This window comes from Microtus ochrogaster, chromosome 10 (genome assembly GCF_000317375.1).
Source record: "Microtus ochrogaster isolate Prairie Vole_2 chromosome 10, MicOch1.0, whole genome shotgun sequence".
NCBI lineage: Eukaryota > Metazoa > Chordata > Mammalia > Rodentia > Cricetidae > Microtus > Microtus ochrogaster.
In genome coordinates, this window is record NC_022016.1 from 4,863,855 (window position 1) to 4,884,894 (window position 21,040).

Genomic DNA, 21,040 nt, shown 5'->3' on the forward strand with positions numbered 1-21,040 from the left:
CTCTCTCTCTCTCTCTCTCTCTCTCTCTCTCTCTCTCTCTCTCTCTCTCTCTCTCAAATTACAGCCTCTTTTTAAAAGTACTATTGTAACATATGTACATGTTATACATCTTTGTTACAAAATACACTTATCCATATATAAAGAAACGAATATATCTACATGTGCGTGTGTGTGTGTGTGTGTGTGTGTGTGTGTGTGTGTGTGTATAACCTGCTGATCCCACTCAGTGTTGCTTGTATGTATGTTTTTTAAGGCTGACCATTTAGTTTTACACAAATAATTAGGGAAAGACTAGTTCTTTCTCTCTTTTCAGTCATTAATTGTTTACAGGTCTTTATCTATGGTTGTGACTCCATGAGATTTCTCCCATCCATGCTGGGATGTCAACTGGTACTGAAATAGTCTGGGTCTGTTTAAAAACCATAGTTAAGATTTCGTGGGTCTACCTTCTCTGGCAAATCTAAAAGACTTTATAAACTTTCACAAATTTATTTGATACTTTTCCACATTCTATAGGATTGACTCTCTTCCAAATATTTTATTTCCCTAGTTCATTGGTAACATACTTATTTTCTGCCCCATCTCTGACTTACCCTCGGTCTTTTTGATGGATCTTATTAGCTTCTATTTAAATCATCAAGGTCTTATGGCTTGGTTCTATAAATTCTTAGCCTTTTTAGATATTTCTCTTACCTTAATGACTGAATTAAAACTTTTTTGACAAGTCCTAACAGGTTATTAATGACACACTCATAATTTTCTGCTGTTTGTTCTTGACACCACTGCTGTTTTCCCTTAGGCCTGTACTCTCTAATCTCAGTTTTAGTGCCACTTATCCGAATCATTTCATTAGATTTGCTACTGTCTTTGACCTTGCGACCTTTCAGCGCTCTTTCTTCCTCTGGGCATAGCAAGGCTCTTTGCAATACTGACTGTATTTTTGCTTGAGTGCAGAAGACAAGAACCATCACTTGAATTTTTCACTAGAAACACCTCTAGTGTTAATTATTTTTCATCTCTCTATTTCCTGTTCATCATAAAATGCCTGCCTTCTGTTAAGCATGAAGAAAAGACCAAAGTAAGAACTAACACAATAAAGTAAAGGCCTAGGAGTGAACACTGGTGTGTGGGTTATATATTTTAAATTATGGAATTAAAAAGTAAATAGATTATGGAGAACTAATGTGTGGTGAAGTCTACAAACTTTAGCATTCAGGCTGTTCTATGAAGGATGGATTGAACCCTTAAGTCCACAATCTTGTTTGATCCTTAAATTAATATTTCCAAGTAGATGAAAAATATTTTCAGTCACAAATAAGAAAGCTGAAGATGAGGCTTGACAAGCTTCTTAAAAACAAGTCTGTGTTTCCCGAGTATTTACTGTACACTTACTCTCCTCACACAGTGTTGGCATGGCTGCAGTCACAGCCAAGAAGCCCCTGGTGCTTAGGGGCAGGGACATCTGAGGGATCTTTGTAGAACTGAGTCACTCTGAGAGATCATCCTGTGTGTTCGCAAACCATGGGTGAGTTGGGCCAGACTCTAGATGAGCGTCAGCTTTGTCTGTTTGTTGTTTTATGGTCTCTTGGAGGGGAAACTGTGACTAAGCAGAGATAACTCAAAGGTTACTAGAGAAACTAGGAAAATGACTTTGTTTGTGCAGTCTCTTCTCCTTCCACACAGCAGGAAAACCTAAAAAAATTAGGATTCCTCCCTAAGTCATTTCTCAGGTGACTTTTAAAGCTGGAGGAATACCAAAGTTTTGAGCCCTGATCCAGTGTCTACACTGCCCTTAGCTTGATTCCACAGAATTTGCAGATAAATAAACAAACAGATTCTTACTCCATTCTTCTCAGCTCTGACCTTATTAGCCTTACTGCAAAAGCCACACTAGATAGACCTATCTAGAACCATTGCTTTCTTGCCGGGCTTTCCTTCCTCTAGTCTGGTCCTCGTTTTTAGTCTTCCTGTGTCACCATAGCCCTATGGATCTATAATATTTCCTCAGCAGAAGAAGGTGCAGAATTAAGCACCAATACTTCTCACCATTGCTGTAAGCATCCATCAAAATGATACATGATGTGTGCTAATAGAAATCTTATTCATCTTTTCTTTTCTTTTCTTGACTTCTTGAAAATATATACAATGCTCTCAATTTTCTGTAAGATATGCCTTAAATCAGAGGATTGGAAATCTGTATAATTTTTATATGGAAATCTGGATTCAATAATTCTGTTGAAAAATAGTAGTTTCTGAAAGCCTTGGGGCTTACAATCCCATATGGCAGGGATAGGAAAAAGAATTGAGTAGCAACTGCTCACTTTAGAGAATATATGTAAACTCTAGTTTTCCATATCCCCTTTTCCCAGCTTTGCTAACATTGTGTAATCGAGTATGTTCATTTACATAGTCTGCTCTGCTATGTGGCTCTTCAATGCAGTATCTCTCACCTAAACCAGGACAAAGAATCCTTTCTGAGATCTTTCTCTTCTCTTGTACTATGTCTGCTTGTTTTGGGGCTATAACATAGCAATTGACTTTAAATGATTTGATGGATTATGTATTATATTCAATAATAGCAGAACAATGTCCATAAATTGTTTTTATTTTGGAGTGCTTGCCATGTGGTGTACTCCATTATACAATTCCAGATCTGTGGGGCATTAACTCTAGTTCTTCACCGTCAGATTATTCACCTTCTCCTAGAACGGAGCCTGATTGATATTATAGCAGAAGCCCGGTAAATGAGTGCATTGAACAAAACAAAGAGGCTGTGTTAAATTTCATTTTCACAGTAACTCTATCTCAAAGTTTTGCTGTTGTTATCTTCTTTTTTATAAAGCAGAAACTGAGGTTTATAAGTTGACTACTCCATCATATGCTTTCCAGAATCCTGAACTGTTTTGTGCACAAGGAACTTATAAAGCAGTGTACAAGAGTTTCTTCATTTTGAAACTTAGGAGTTGAAGTTTGAACATCAAGAAATTTTCTCTTCCGTGTCCTCGTGAGAAACTTTGACCAGCAAATAGCCAGATCTCTCGTGTCCCAGAGCACTGTGGGCTTTGAACACATCTGCCTCTGGGAATGTCAAAGTTTAGACTTCTCTACCAATGTTATCCAGTGTTCATAAACTTCCTGCATTTGTCATCTCTTTGCTTCAATCATGATGCTGTGCCACCCAAGAAAGGGACTGGGAACATCTCTAGAGCCTCATTGACTGGGTATTCCTGACTTCTAGAGGATCCACATCATTGTGGGAGGCTGAGTTCTAGGGAGAATTACTTCCGGGGTAGATTATACTATTTCCAAAAACAAACACAAATGGAAGTCATAAATTCTATGAGGCATGAAAACTGGTCCCTTTATTAAGTATTGCAAGTGGTATTTTCTTCATATTTGAAAAAGAGAGCAATATAAAACAACTCATTTACTTTTTCGAGTTGATTTTCAGGAAGCGTGTGACTAACTTAGCATGTGAGGGTGGTGAAGACATTATCTGCCTCCTGTCCTCAGGCAAACCAAGCTTGTTACATCACATCTACTTCTCTATGTTTAGAAGGCTCCAGCTTTCTTTGGGTATTTACCCAGAAGTTGTGTAGCTGGGTCATATGGTAGTTCTAATTTTAGTTTTTTAGAAGCCTCTTTACTAATTTCCACAGTGACTTCACTAGTTTACACTCCCATCTGTGGTAAATAAGGATTCCTGTTTTTCTTACATTGTTGCTAGAAAGGGAACTATGGGATGGGAAGGAGAGACCTTAAAGGGAGGTGACTAATAGAAGCCACGTGACACAGAAGGAGGAGGACTGTTGGGTGAGCAGGGGACCAATGGGAAAACGGGGCCAGAGAAGGAGGAGGACTGTTGGGTGAGCAGGGGACCAATGGGAAAACGGGGCCAGAGAAGGAGAGAGTAGGAGAGGGAGACCAGTAAGAGCAGAATATGGATGGCAATTCCATAACGAAATCTATTACTTTGCATACTAATGAAAACAGCTGAAAATAATTTTGCACCTCGCCCACCCCACTTGCTTGCACTGCTGGTTTTCTCATTGATTGTGAACTGACCCCACTCTCAACCTCACAGGAAGGTGTTCTGGGCTACCAGATGTAAGGTCACTTCTCTGTTTATATCACAGCCCCTTTTATAATTGTAAGCATGTCACTTAGAATTTTAATTTACTTATTTATCTGCTTATTTTAAAATTTCTTTTCTTTTTTGAAATAACTTCATTGAGCATATAATTGTTATACATAAAATTACACTTAATCAGTGCATCTTGTTTGGTTTGAATGTACACGTGTACAAGATGGCATTACCACAAACACAACTATATACGCACCTCCCCACAGGTTTTTTTTTTGTTCATTTGTATGGCCATGAATGTGTAGATTGAAGAACACTTATCATGCCATCCATCCTTGTAATTTAAAGCAATCCCAGAATGCTAACTGTAGGTGCTATGTTTGGTAGCAGATCTCTGAAACCATCTCATCATGCAGAACAGAAAGTTTATATCCCATTGAAAAACAATTCTTCATTTCTGCATCACCCCAGCTGGTGGAAAGTACCATCCTATTCTGTGTCTCTTTGAATTTTGCTATTTTAGATACTTTATGTAATTGAAATTATGCAGCTTTTATCCTCCTCTGTCTGGCTTGTTTCATGTACTTTAGGCTCATCCCTCTTCCTGAAACTGACAATGACCTTCTTCCTTCTTTATTAAGATCAAATTGTTTTCATTATATCTTTATATCACCTTATTTTTCTTTATATATATATATATATATATATATATATATATTACCTGTGTATGGTGGTCTCTCTGTAGGGTCTGTGAATATGAGGGCAGATGCCCACAAAAGCCTAACAAAGGCACTTAATTCTCTAGAACTAGAGTTGCAGGCTGTTCTGAGTTGACCAATGAGGTTTTGAGAATTGAACTTGGCTCTTCTGCAAGAACATATACTTCTTAACCACTGAGACATCTCTCCAGACTCACTTTTCTTCCCATAATTAAATATATATATATACCTGTTTTTAAACAGTCTTACCAAATAGCCTAAACAGGACTCCAAAGTCCTGATCTTCCTGCCTCAGCTTTCTGAGCATAAGGTTATCCTTTTATGAGATGCCTTCCTGCCACACAGCTTGTGATTGCATGGAAGGTATGAGCTCTCAGGACATAAAATAATATCACATTTTAAAAATTATTTTCCATTAATGGAAAGTTTGTTTTTCCCTTATCTTGGCTATTGAAAATAATATTGAATATGACAGTATACCTCTGTGTTTTCAATGGATGATGGCTATACGTGGTAGCCAAGTGGACTACATAAAGAATTTGCTAAAACTCAAGAGGCTATATACAGTTGTGAAGGATTTTTCTATTTATTATATCATTTGAAGTATCAAGACCCATTCTAAAAATAAGTAAAACGGTGCAGCCAAGAACAGAATGTAAAGGTTCTCTTACTCTCTACTCCATCCTCGGTGTGGATGAGGAGTTCACCTGTCTTGTTCCACTCTGCATTCTTAGCATCAAAATATGAGTTACGGGATTTTTAGAAGTCATAAAACCAGGTGGTAACATCGCTAGTTAAGGATCAGAACAGCATCTAATCTGAGTGAACCACAGCAAGAGGATTAATACTTAGTAAGCAGCTACTCCATCTCAGGAACTCTACAGGCATGGTGAGAAATGTGGACCTTCTAGAGGGAAAGGGGAGTCAAATAACTGAGCACTTCCTAACTAGGCACTGCTATACCCTTAACTATTTGGAATAATAATAATAAATAATAATAATAATAATAATAATAATAATAATAATAGTTACTATTATACTCATCTCACAGATAGGAAGACAGGTTCAGAAGGGTGCAGTCACTTTAAAGGCATATAGAGGTTAAATTATAGAGTTAGGGGTTTAAACTTTAACCTTCTCATTCACAAGCCCATGCTTCATACCTTCCAAGGAATCCTTGAAAGTGGAAATACTGTGTTTTGAATGAAGGAGAGGTGATAAGGATGTTGGAAAATATAAAATATTTGGGTTGTTTTTGGTTGGGATGATACAGGAAGTGGTGGTTTTGGGAGCTGCTTTCGTGTGCGCTCTGAGCCACTTTGGTCATATTCTTGGCCAGGGTATGTAGTTTACCATAGTTCATGCATTGGGTACAAATGTTATAACGTGGAGTACATAGGAAGGTCAGATATTCTTGTCCTAGAACACTTCACTTCTTGAAGGATTTCTGGTACCATAGAGTGTGTAGAGAGGGGTGGTGAAAAATGATATCCAAGGAGTACAGTAAACTAACTGATCCTAAAGTCAAATATCAGCACTCCTAACATTTCTCATCTAAGACTTGCTTCATAGATGGTTATCTTAATTTCATCCCTACTATATTAGATTAAATGATATTGACGGGTTTTATTTTCAAATTTTTTTCTAGTTGATAGGTGGCTATTGACAATTGGTCCTTGGTCCTAGATTAGTGCCAGAGACAGACTCAAATATATTTTAAAGTAGAAGACACAGACTTATTTTGTTTTGCTTCCATTTTGATAACCATTAAGAAAGAGTCTAAGGAAAAATTGGGAGCAGATAGCGTAATTGTTAAATATGCATAAGGGATAGTTGTGATGAATCACAGTGGGATCAGAGAAATGGACCAGTACAGTGGAATTATTGAGAAACATAAATTCCTGTTACCTAAAAAATATAGAGTTGAAGAGTGTCAGCTTTATCCCACTATCCCTATCATCTGAAAATTTTACTTCTAGGCTACGCTTGTCTACATGTGCTGAGTAAGGTCCTAGGACTTCAGAGAAAAGCTTTAGGCAGAAAATACAAAGTCTTATCTGAGGCAGAGGATATCAGAGCATCACAAAATGAATCTAAATGCGTATCAAAACTATTGCAACTATGACAAAATGAATATAGGCTTAAATAGTAGAAAGAGTTGCAATGGAAGAAGTGCCACACGGGTTGAGATTCTGGTAGTCTGGGATGCCTGTATGGAGAAATAGCCTTGAGCACAATCCGGAAAGACTTCAAAAATAGAGGGGCAAAGGGAAATTCAGGCAGAGGGAAGAACATGGGGCAGGATGGAAGGTACCTAAAGGAGCTTAGTATGGGAGAGATTAAGATTTGTGATCAAGTGAAAGACTCAAAGACCAGGTTAAGAGATCTAGACTCTCTTCTTTGGACAGAAGAGGGTGATGAGACTTAAGTTATGGACTTAAGTTATGATGAGAACACAGTTTCTCATTCTTAGTCAAGAATGGCTAAAGGCAGGTAAAAATTGTGGGTGGTTCTTAGGATGGAGTATGCCCTGCCAGTGTTAGCTTACATAGGCCATTGGCAGAAGAATAGAGGGTCTAATTTGGCCATGTAGAACCAAGGTAAAGTTATAAAGTGGGTTACACTCTCCGGACATTCTCTATTTTCAACACTTACATGGAGAATGGCATCAACATTCTAATATACCATCTAGGACAGGTTAAATACTTTTTATAAATGTGTGGCCTGTTGGGTTCCCTCAGGCTTCATCTATCAACCTCTGCATTGTGCCTTCAACAGCAGCCCACACCCAGTGCCTCAGAAGCCCATACATCATGCCTTGAGGCAGAGAAGCAGATTCCCTTTTATCTCCCTTGCAAAAGCACAGATGTTGAGAATGTCAGTAAATGCACCCAGACTTCTCTGGGATTCAGGCACAGTGTCTCCCTGGATGACCTCTTTGGAATCTTCATTCCCATTGCATTCCAGGCAGATAAACTCTCCTTTTGTTCCTTCACTCAAAAACTGTCTCCACCCCACTCTTTCAACCCATGTGTCATGGACAGCACATTTGTGCAGTCATTTCTGCCTTGCCCCAGCTGTTGAGGCCATTTGTGAGGCAGATATTGTATTAATCATCATCTGAAAATGTGTATGCCATGACATTCTGAGATGCATGGCTTATTTCTAGACTTCAACCACATTTCCCCCTCATCATCTAATTAGCAAGACTACATCATAAAGAGCAAAGGACCGTGAGCTGAGGGTTGCACAAGACCTGGTTCTGATACTGAATCCTTGTGTGGTCTTGGTATTACTATCCATAGGTTTAGTTCACTTTGTCTATGAAATGAGGTGATTGAAGCAATCAACTCTGAGGCTTTTATATTTTTAAAATTTAATGATCCCATGCTTCTAGAGTTATTAAACACTAAAACACTAACTTGACTTCTTTCATTAATTTGTGACAATTTGTCTTCACTTACGTTTTGAAGTTTCAGTAGAAATATAATACACATATAGAAAATTGTATTAATCATAAATGTAATCTCCATACATCGTTGTGAAGTGAGCACAGCTATGTACCTAACCCCAGATAAAGAACAAAATATTATGAACTCCATAAAGCTTCTCAACCACACCCCTTCCTTAAAGGTAAACACTGTCTTGACTTTTAACATTAGATATAGCTTATTTTTTATTTTATTCTTTTAACAAAATTCATATAATATGTATTCAATTTTACTTGACTTCTTTTGTTCACTGTGCTATGAGATTCACCAATACTGCTAAAATTGCAATTTATGTGTCTTCCTTTATTACCATCCTCTCACCCCTATTTTCTCCTCCTTTTCTTTCTCTTATTCTCAGGTAAAGCTTTTACTTAAAAATCTGGTGGCTATCTTGAGTATAAGGATTGATAGCCTAGAGCAGAGTCCTTTCTCAGTAAAAAATAATCTTGGAAATGGCCTCTCTTAGTTATATAAAACCAAACCAAACCAACCAAATAGATGAAACCAATAGATTTTAGATGATATGGTAGAGCAGAAAAGAAGTTGTCCTTTCATGGTGTGTTTAACTGAAAGGCCTCTGGAAAATACTAAGAAACATTTGGTCCAAAATCCCAGAGCTACATGGAATAAGAGGGTAGACAATCCTTATCTCTTTCTCTTGTGAATTTTAGAAATCCTCAGGTTGTTTAAGATTGTCCCAACAGCTAGGGGTCTTCAGAGTGGAAGACAAGGACATTTGACTCAGTGTCACACTTTCCATGCATGCTTTGGCACATGGCCCAAGAATAAAGCACAGAATATTTACTAATGTTTTGGACACTTAAACTTAGCCTTGAGACTGCGGGATTACTGTGGTCTGTATAATGATTCTTCCTAGTGCCCTTCTCTGTACTATAGCAGCACAGAGCAATGTGGAAATCTGTTTACAACTGTGACACTCTAGGACAATGTAGAGAATTACTGCCAAAGCCCTGCCATAGATGTTAGATGCAGTTTGGTTTCCTTCCTCTCCAAAGTATCCCTGGAACTCATAATGTGCAGGAAGAGCAGTTACCTCTGAAGGATGAAGGCACTTCTCGATTTTGTGTGCATGTAAGACTAAGAGAGCAATTAATCTAAGATTTATAAGAATTGTTTGTACTCCAGGTCTATGTAGTTGTTACCCTTCATTAAATCAGAATTTATTCATTGCATTTAGTTTTGTCACCTATTCAAGTATTTAGATAATTTTAGAACTAACACATCTTCAACTAGAATATGCCCTTCCATTCAATTCTCTGTAGTCTACTTGTCTGTCTTATTGCACCCAGAACCTCCCTGGATATGAAGACTCATGGATGTCCCTTGGGAGATTTGTCTTCATGAGACATTGTTTGCTGTAGAAGGAACTGTGGGGCATCTGGCTAGCTTATGACCCGAAATAATTACACGAAAACTGTATCCTTTTAAACACTGTTTGGCCCATTAGCTCTAGCCTCTTATCTGCTAATTCTCACATCTTGATTAACCCATTTCTAATAATCTGTGTAACCTAGCACCAAGAGGTGGTGGCTTACTGGGAAAGATTCAGCATCTCTGATCTGGCGGCTGGCTCCATTGCATCTGATCAACTCAGTTTTCTTTCTCCCAGCACTCTGTACTGTCTACTCCACCTATCTAAACACTGCCCTACCAAAAAGCCAATGCAGTTTCTTTATTAACCAATGAGAGTAACACATAGACAGATAACCCTCCTTCATGAGTTTGCACTAAATAGACATTTATTGTTTAGATAATTTTTTACAAGAATAAAAGTGCATGACCTCCTTGTAGGCAGAAGGCTGTATGTTCATTCCTGGCTGCTCAGCCCCAAAATAATCACACAGAAACCATATTATTTGCAATACTGTTTAGCCAATGGCTTAAGCATATTTCTAGCTTAGTCTTATATCCTAAACTAACCCATCTCAATTAATCTGTGCATCACCACGAGGTCATGGCCTACCGACAAGGTTCCTGCACATCTGTCTCTGCCAGCTACAATGCTTCTCGCTGACTCTGCCTTCTTTCTACCAAAATTCAGTTTAGTTTGTTGGCCTAGCTCTACTTTGCCCTATCACAGACCAAATCAGTTTCTTTATTCATTAACCAATAAAAGCAATACATTTACAAAAGGATTTTCCACACCATTTCCCTTGTCTGTTTATAGAAAAGGAAGGTTTTAACTTTAACATAACAAAATTATACATAACAAAACAGATATCAAGCAAGAATTACAGTTATAATATTTATATCTACTTTATCTTTATCTTATCATAACTACAGAAAGCTATAATTATCATTTCTTCAACTCCATCAAAGAACCCAGAAGGATATAATATTACCTAAGTAAACAGGGAGTAAGTGCATTGTGAGCAACTTCCAAAACTCTAGAATTGAGAGAGACATCTCTCTGCCTGGACAGTCACGCAAAGTTCTTCTGTAACATTGGAGCATCCAGTCTTCAGCCTACAGGCCCATAGTATCTGGCAGACTTTTCTATGAAGCAGGAAATCTCAAAGACAGTTCCATCTATATTGGCAGTTTATCAGTAACTTTCTTCTGTGTCCTGAAGAATTCTGGCAGACTCTTACATGAAGCAGGAACCCTGAAGGACTCTCTCATTTTTAGGCAAGTTTAGCAGTCATTTTTCTGTGGATCCTGCATGTCCAGTTTTTACAGCATACCATCAAGCAGTCCAGGCAAGAGCAGTTTCTTGCCCAAATGGCTAGCAAACTCCACGAGGAACCTCTTCAATGTCCATTATCCTCTTGAAGTTATTGGTGCCGCCAGGAGCATATGTATCTCATTGTCATGAAAAGTCTAAGTTCTTAAAACGTTTTAAATGCCATGTTCCATAGGTCTTTGAAAACATTGAAAATTATGATTATCTCTCTAACTAAAATATATCTCTATATATCTAGAAAACCTAACTAACATGACTATAAGCTTGACTATTATAGTCTATTAACTTTTATTTTAATTATGCATTACATTTTTAAATGAGTTTCACAAACACAATACCTTAATCAAGAGCAGAAATGTACAAATAACAAAATTGGCCTTAAATTTGTATCAATAAACCAAGATCCTTATCAATGCAAATCTCTATAGCACCTTCTCTTCCATTTACTTCTGAAATCAATTCACTGGAATTGAGTTTTCTTGCTTTAAAATAAAAACAAAGAGTTGCCAGGCCAGTTCAGCGTAAGTTATTTTGTTAGTCTGTGTCTGCTAGGTATCAGAGAAATTGTTATTGTTTCTTTTACTTACTTTCCTAAGACTCTATGGCACGTGTCAACCACTCATATAAAAGTGAATAACCCAGATGCTTTTCCAAAACATGGAGATGTGAATCCAACACTAAAGATTTGTACACTGCACTGATGTTCTTCCATTAAAAAAAGTATAGCTAGGTGTTGGGGAAGAACACCTAGCTGCCATGTATTAAGCTTTCTGGCATAATTATATTCAGTAGCCATAGTAAGTCCTGTCCATTTTACTTAAGCAGACAAGGCTGTTCTGCGAGATTAGTGTATCCAAGGTGGTAAGCAGTTTTAACCTATAATGTTTTCAAAACCTACTCCAAATTTAATTAATTGTATCTGCATTTTGTTAATGGTTTTGAGAGCTTCATACATGGGTATTGCATCTCTATGACTCTCATAACTATCCTACAACTCTCCCCTGCCCCAGTTTGAGAAGTTATTCCCAATTAGTACCTCAGGATCTGTTAAGACTCCAGGTGCTGATAAGTCTTTCATCCTGAGGCTCTGGTACAATTACCACCTTATTTATTGCCACAGACCTTTCTGCTCTGTGGATAAATAGTCTTTTTGTCCTCAACACTATCAAGTTGTACTTATAATTTAATTAATTTATTCATTTTTTAGTTGTTTTGGTTACAGTGACTGAACTCATGTCTTCATGAATGCTATGCCTGTCCTTTATCCCTGAGTTACATACCCAATCCTGCTCTATATTATCTGTCTTTTTCCCCTTTATTTTACATAACGACCAGTTTTCCCTCCTTCCTCTCCTCCTACCCACTCCCCCGAACTCCCATATAATCCTCTTCCCATCTACCCACTCCTCCTCTGTCTCTATTCAGAAAGGGGGCAGGCCTCCCATATGCTTGAACATAGCATTGCACATCAAGTTGAGGTAGGACCGAGCTTCTCCCCATGTATAAACACAGGGTAAGGTAATCCAGTATGGGGACTAGGTTCTCAAAAGTCAGCTAACCACCAATGAGAGGTCCTGACCTCACTGCTAGGGCCTTAACAAACAGACCAAGCTATACAACTGTCACACACCTGCAGAGGGCATAGGTTTGTCACACGCAGGCTCCCTAACTGTTGTCCAGAATCCATGTCCTCCCAGGAGTTCAGGTCAGCTCTCCCTGTGGGTTCCTTCATCATGACCTTGACTGCCCTGGCTTGTGTAATACTTCCTTCTTTTCTTCAGGAGGACTCCTTAATTAACTGCTAACATATGTTACAGGTTACAAGCAAACAAAAGCAAACCTTTGAATAGAAAGCGCTTTTCTTTGGGTTTTGATATTAATATGGTCATGAAAATCTCAACTAGAGCTATATTTTCCCTTTGGGTAAAAAGAGAAGTTGTCAGTAAGAAGTTGTCAGTTTGGATTTAGGATCCTAGAAAGCAGAGAGTATATATTCTTGGCATGATTCATGATCAATGTCTCCTTCATTTGACCTGAACTTCTGAGTGTACAATGAAGCTGACTTTTTCATATGCCAGAAGTAAATAGAATCTTGGGATTTTGACTCTAAGATTAGAAAGATACAAAAAGTTTTTTAGTGCATAAATAAGCATCTCAGGCCAGAGAAATGGCTCAGATGATAAAGGCACTTTCTACCAAGACTGATAACCTGAGTTTGGTCAGTGGAACAGGTATGATGGAAGGAGAGAACAACTATCATATGACTTCCATATGCATACTAAGGCATGTGCAAATACAGATACACACACACACAAAGGAGAGAGAGAATAAACAAGCCTCTCTTGCCTCTCAGTAGTAAAGTTGCTTGTTGTACATCATCTCATCAAATGATTACAATAGTCTTAGAATGTGAGGTACAAGTGGATTCAGCTTCTAGACATATGGACAGTCAGAAAGGGAACGTGAATTAGGCAGAAAACACTTAGCTAATAATAGTCACATCATTGGCACAGTTGGTACCAACTCTGCTCTTACTGCAGCCAGCAGGAATTTTAGGTAATCAGACAATCATTTAACAAGTCCTAGAAACTTGTATTGTCTCCCTGGCATATTGATGTGGGATTCCCCTCTGTATGCTATAAATACCATTAATGGATAAAGAAACTGCTTTGGACCTGTAGCAGGGCAGAACTTAGTTAGGCAGGGAAAACTAAACTGAATTAATTCCAAGATTAAGAAAGGAGGGGTTAGAGAGGTCATGTAGCCCTCTGGACACAGATGCTGGAACTTTACCTGGTAAGCTACTGCCACTTGGTGATACACAGATTAATGGAGATGGGTTATATTAAGATGTGAGAGTTAGCCAATAAGAAGCTAGAGCCAATGGACCAAGCAGTGTTTTAAGTAATATGGTTTCTGTGTGATTATTTTGGGGTCTGGAAGGCTGGGACAAACAAGCATTTATATCCTTCAACACCATATAAATGAGGAAACCTAAACAGTGGGGTAAGGGATTAGGAAATATGCGTGGCTAATATTATTTGTATGTCTCAGTTACCAGGAGAAGTGACCCCAGGATATCTAACCCTGAGTTCATCCTCTCTGGTAGTAAAGTTTCACATAGGACTAGGAGCTCTCTTGATGTCTTGGTGTTCTGAAACAGCACTTCTTTTCAACTTTGATGCATTATGGAGAACAGATTCCTCCAGCTGTTAGATGGTGACCTCTGGTAGACATCCATTTGCTGATGAGTTTGAAGAACCTCTCACTTGAGAGCACAGCTTCCTCCTAAACTCACTGTGTCCATCAAGATTGTATTCATAAAGATTGCATTCTTGAGTAATTATCTTAAGCCAAAGAGCTTCCTGGAGTGATCACTACCATTTACTTCCTACATCTGTGTGCCAGACACTGTGCAAATTGTCCGGCATTTGCTTTCTCAAATCCTTAAGGTAAGTTTTGTGAGCTACAAGATTTTAAGTGAACCATGTTTAGGACAAAAACGGGTGCTGTTAGGAAACATCATTCACCCAAGGTAGACTGGATCTTGAGCCCTTATTTTCAGAACCCCTGACTTTTCTGGTTTCCTGACTTTCTCTCCTTGGGTCATGAACCATAGCTTTTGGAAGAGACTTTGTACATCACTGTACTTATGGTCCTCTCAGCCCCTGCTTTAAGAACTTGGAGATGATGGCCTCAAGGAGGTAAGGGACTTGTTTATAAAGAGGGATTTTTTTCCACACCCTGAATTAGCCTAATTTCCAATGCTGGCATTTCCCTCTTGGGTTTTCTGGACTGTAGTTTAACATTCATCATTGATACCAGGCCTCTTAAAGCCATGACTTTGCCTCCAGCACTTTTTCTTAGTCTCTGGAACACTGAGATCCAGCAGACACACCCCTCAAATTCCCTGGAAATTTTCCTGTAATGAATGACCCACCCACACTTGTCTAGCTTCTCTGCTTCTTTCTGAATGAGATATAATCCTAGTGACAGAATTACGTCACATTTCACTCTGTTTGGAGAGGATCAGGTTTTACCTTCTCATAATTGAGTGGCTGAGACTCTTTGAGCTTACAGATTTAATCTTAAGATTGGGTGATTTAGATTTGGTTATTGAGACATAATAGAAAGTAATATTTTGGAGAGTTTGGATTACAGAGAGTAGTGAGGATTTTTCTCAGTCAGAGGCCTTTTTTTGGGGACAGGCAAGGGTTCCTCCCATGAAGATGGAAACTTCTGGTTGGGAAAGCCCTACTTTTGAGTCTCTTTGTGGGTAAATTCACCCACAGAAAAGACTGGTAACTGTGTGTGCCTTGAATTACATTCTTATTTTTCCTATTGAGTGTGTGTGTGTGTGTATGCTGTGCATGTATGTAGGCATGTGAGTGCCACAGTATACGTGCAGAAGCCAGAGGACAGCTCCAGTGGTCAGTCTTGTCCTTCATATGTATCCTGGACATGAAACTCAGGTTGTCAGGCTTAGTGCTAGGCTGTTGTCCATGGATTCAACTCTCCAGCCCTGCTCTGTCTTTTCTTGAGGACCAGTTGTATCATTTAAGACTCAAGGATTGTAACTGAGTGTGGAATAGCAGAGTACTAGATATCAAGTTCTTTACAATTCTGACTTTAATTGGATAACTTTCTCTGTGGTGGCTGGAAAGTCCTCATATTCTGTTTCTCCATCTTAAACAAGAAAAGGAAGGGGTTGATGCAAACAAAATAGGAATCTGCTTAGCATGGTCTCATTTTGAATTAAGTTTTAATAGTTAAGAATTATTTGATTTAGATAATTAATCTACTGGATGTCTATACTTTGCAAAAATAGTGCTGGAATTGCATTGGTGAACAATATTTAGTAAAATTCTATCCCTTTGAACATGGAATTAAATGAGGGACATGGACAAAACAGTTAATGTGATGCTCAGTGATTCCTATAAAGGGAGCATGGTGTTTTATGGTAATATAGAATATATTTCAACATATTGAAAGAAATCAATTTTAAAATATGATAATTATTTTAATTATTTTAAAATAATAATATCAAATGTGTTCTCTTTTCATAAGTAGATATTTCTGCTTAATTAATAGGATACAACATTGTTGGGTGACAATGTCATGAGTCCAAAGAAAACTGCCGCTCTATGTATATGCTGATATCAGTGACGTCATATTTAGTGGGACAGGATCACAGCAGTTTTAAAGTAATTGCCAATGCTGTATCAATATGTTGATTTGATAAAAATGTGTGAACTCTGGGAGAACAGAGACTAAGTCTGTGTCACTCAGCCTCTCTAGACTTATATATAGCACCTGTCGTATGGTTAGCAGTTACCAATGTTTAAGAGTGGGGATAACAGTCTACCAGACAAGGGAAAAATCACAGAGGGCTGATAAAACAGACTTCAGTATTTTTGTTTTATCTTGTAGGCAAAGGACAATCTTTAAGGTCCTTTGAAAAGGATCACAAACCTTATCACGGTGTCATTTTGGAATCAGATTTTGAGCTTCCTCGTGTATTGTTGCTTATGCTTGCCTATGTTAATTAAGTTTTATTTACAGACAAAGTGCTTAGGTAATGCTTGTAGTATAAATTGATGGAGAAGTAGACAAGCAAATGCACAATAATAACTGGTTGATAGATAGAGAGAATGCTGTATGTGACAGGCTTAGCTTAAAATTCGTTGTTTCATTTATTAGCAATATGGCATTTGTATTATCTCTTTTTCTTACTTTTTGAGAATGTGGTCTTCATTGGACTTTTAACTGTGATATTAGTGTGTGATCTATAATAAGCATTCAATATGCATTAGCCATCATTACTTGCTATGAGAGAGAATCTCTGAATTTACCTGCCATTCTCTATATGCATATAATAAAGTCTTGCAAACCTCAACTTACAATACATGTACCTAAACCTTTTTATCATATAATGAAAAAAATCATGTGCAAGCCCTAGAGATAGGAAGGAACTGATCCTAGATATTACACTGAGTTAGAGATAAATCTGAAGTCTCTAGAGACAAAATGTAGACCCTTAAACTTACAAAATTGAATAAAAATGTTCTATGGGAGCTAAAGTTACAGCTCAATGGTTCAGTCTCTATCAAGGGAGATAGACAGAAAGAGAAAGACAGACATACTAACGCACTTGTGCATGCACGCACACATGTACACACACACACACACACAGAGAGAGACAGAGACAGAGACAGAGACAGAGAAAGAGAGAGAGAGAAGACTCAGTTATGGCTTAGGTAGAATGAGGATATGCTCAACCCATTCATTTCACCCTAAAAAAAATTTTGGAATCCTTGCCCCTCTCCCCAAGGACAGGTAGTTAGATGGAGCTAGTAGTAAAGATAAGAACTTCCCAAAGACTGTTTTATCTTTGTCTAGGATTTACCCATAAATTTAAACTGCTCAAAGAACTCCTGGGGCTGGTGTGTGGAGAGATCCAGAGATTTTTGTGCACTGTGAGCCAGATAAGAGTAAGTGAAATAGAATGACCATAATTACGCCATCATATAGGTCCAGAGAATGTACTATGTATTCCGGTCTCACTTTGCACAGAGATGGGGGTAAAGTTGGCACCGATAATCTGCTAGGTCAGTGCAAAGATTAAATCAACTGAACCCGCTGTGTCACAATTGAAGGAGAATGGGAGTCAAGGATGCCATCTTCCTTGCTTGGCATATTTCTTCACTGAAAACACTTGGAATGAAGAGTGAAGGTGGCATGTCTTGAGTTCAGTTTTTGATGTGATGAACCCGTGGCATCTGGACACATTCATCTGAAGATGGAGTTTGACAGTGAGGAACCTGGTAGGTCTACCGTAAAATCAAAGGACAGTGCAGCCACAGAAAGAAATCTCCCATCTTGCAGAAAGTGGCTGACAGGTCTGAAGACTTGGGTATCTCACAGTCATTCTAATGGGGGAAAATGGCAGAACTAAAGTTTGAAACCATGCCTGAGAGTCCAGAGCCAACCCACTTCTAAAATGCTGTGCTTCCACGTAGCCGAAAAGCAAGCTTGGAGGCAGTGTGTCCACGGTTGCAAGCGGAGCTATCTTTCTTCTCGGCTTCTCTTCCTCCCTAGACCTCAGATGCCCCCAGAAAAGACTGGGGGTTAAAGGAAGATCATTCAAACTTGGAACTCTGAGAACACTGAGGCTCCTTTCTGCCAAACTTCCTCCCCACCCCCATCCCGAGGGAAGAAATTCCAGCAAGTCTCCAGTTCACAAGTAAATTGCTCCACTCCCAGAATTAGAAGGACTTTTTTATTTTTCTGCTCTTGGTCTCCTTCTAGCATCTTCAACTGATCCTTTTAGAAAATTGTTATTTTAGGGCTGTTTGGACTTGTTTTCTACATAGCTCTTGTTTTCTATTATTTCTCTCTTTTTCCAGGGTTCAGACTAATTAAAGGAAGTGTAAATCACACCTCGTTTGCACAAAATACCTTTCATGAGGGCTGGAAGCAATTTGGCTCCTGTTTGCCAAAGATCTTTAGGAAAAGAAAATCTCTTTGTTTTAAAAAAGATTAATTTCTCAGTGCCAAAGAAACCCATTAAGTGCAACTCCCATTTCTGGGATCTTTTATGGTTTCCACGTGAAAATGGCAGCCAGGAAGGAGAACAGAAGATGGTTAAGCTGATTCTGCTGTTATGTCTGGCTGTCCTATGCCAGCAACTCAGCTGCCTTACAGCAAAGAGAAGCTTTGAAAACACAGGCTGTCCCAGGCCTTTAGGACAACTTGTCACCAGTTTCCTTCTGATCCTTTTTGTGCTCCAGTTTGGAACCAACCCCTAGGTGATGTTTCTCTAGGCCCAAGAGTCTTGATGAAAGAATCGCTAGAAAAGAGGACAGAATTGTCACCTTAGGCTGTCTCCTGCGCTTTCCGTTACAGATCTCTTATTTCAGGTTTCTTTGCTTTTCGATTTCCACTCCAAGCCTCTGCCTCATTTGTCCTGTATTCAATTGTGCAGTAACAGTTCTGCCACCTACATTTCCTCTGATGTGGACACATCCTGGAGTGGGAAAAATGAGGCATGCCTGGCTATCTTCCTCTAAGCTTTCACTTCTAGCAGTGGTTTGACCGCGAGCCATTGAGGGGCGTGGTGAATCTGCATTTTCACATATGCTATAACATAGTCCAGTCTAGACCCAAGGACCAGACGCAGTTCATAATTCTCCCACGTCTTCATCACGATGGTTTTATAACAGGAAAATGTTCGATGGCGAGATGGTGGAAGGAAAAATTGCTGGCTTTGCAGGGTTGTGTTTGCTCTGCTCCTTACATCAGCTGTAGGAAATGAAAGGGAAGCGGAGTGTCTTAGTTAGGATTACAATAGCTGTGATGGAAAACCATGGCCAAAAAGCAAGTTGGGGAGGAAAGAGTTTATTGGGCCTATACTTGCACATCACTGTTTATCATTGGAGAAAGTCAGGACATAAACTCAAGCAGGACAGGAACTTGGAGGTGGGAGCTGATTCAGAGGTCATGGAAGGGTGTTTCTTACTGGCTGCTCCTCTTAACTTGTTCAGCCTGGTTTTTATAGAACCCAGGGCCATCAGCCCAGCAGTAGTATCACAAACAATAGGCTGAACCCCCCACCATACATCACTAATTAAGAAACACTGTACATGGGCCTGCCGGCATCCCAGTCCTATGGAGTATTTTCTCAACTGAGGCTTGCCCCTCTCTGATGACTCTGGCTGTGTCACCACAAAACCAGCCAGCCCCCTTCTCAGCTGGACACACAAACACATCACTGCTAAGCTAAAGCTTTTTCTTGCTCATCCCTAAGATTACACATTAATATTCACATCACAATATAAAACATTTTAAAAACTTAAAAAGTTTCACAGTCTTATAAATCCAAAAGTTTTAAAGTTGTCTCCTTAAAAATATCTAATCTCTATTAAAATCCAAACTATCTGTAAAGTTCCAAAACCTATCTTTTAAAAGTTTAAATCTCTCACCTGTGGGATCCTATAAAAATAAAAAAAAATAATAAATTAAGTACTTTCTTACTTCTGGAGGCAAGAGCCAGAATACACTCACAATCAAATCAATACAAAACTAAACTGAGTAAAGAACTCAGTGTTCAAAGCCCTCCTAAGAGTCTGGGTCATTTCTCTGACTCTGCCCTCTGTAGCACACATACTAATTGCCTTTCAACTTAGACTGGCTTCACTCCACATCCGATGCTGGATCATGAAATCTCCAAAATGCTGGGGTCTCTTATCTAACTGAGCCGCATCTCATGGGAGGGAACATCCAAAGACTCCAGCCTTGCCAAACAGTGCCAAGACTCAATGAACTCAGAACCAGTACCATCTGGGTGATTCTTGCACTACCAAGTTTAACTGAGCACACAAGACACAATCTTGGCTGTCTTTGGAACACAGCTTCTGTGTGATAACTCTCAGGAAACACTTCCTACAAGATTTTACCATAATGATGTTCTTCTCTTCTTAATAAGAGCTGAGTCTTCAGCTTCAGCTGACCAGCACCCATTGTCCCAGTGAAGCAAGATATTACCTACTTGGGTCTGGTCTCTTACCATAGCTGAATCTTTAACTCCAGCTGATAAGACACCATAGATTCTTCACCCAAATGTCCCAGTAGCATCTTTGCTTCCCTCTGAGTCTTCACAAGCCAGGCCTCTACTGTCTGCACTGTTTTCAACATTCTTATTTTCCAAGCTCCTACAGAATAGCTCAGAGAGCTCTCAACATCAATGACTTTCCTAGTCCAAAGTTCCAAAGTCATTCCTCAATCTTCCGCAAACATGGTCAGGTCTGTCACAGTAATAATCCACTATCCTAATACTAATTTTTGTCTTAGGGTTACTTTCACTGTCATGAAATATCATGATACAAAGAACACTGGGGGAAAAGGGTTTATTTGGCTTGCATTTCCACATCATTGTTCATCATTGGAAGAAATCAAGATAGTAACTCAAGCAGAGTAGAAACATAGAGACAGGAGGTGATGCAGAGACCTCAGAAGAATGCTTCTTGCTTGGTCCTCATGGGTG

At 38.9% G+C, this 21,040-nt stretch overlaps 1 protein-coding gene across 4 annotated transcripts in view; it reads left to right on the forward strand.

Annotated features, from left to right (window-relative positions):
* Astn2 (astrotactin 2) overlaps positions 1-21,040 on the forward strand; it is a 1,041,512-nt gene that overhangs the window by 872,621 nt on the left and 147,851 nt on the right. The window lies entirely within an intron of this gene.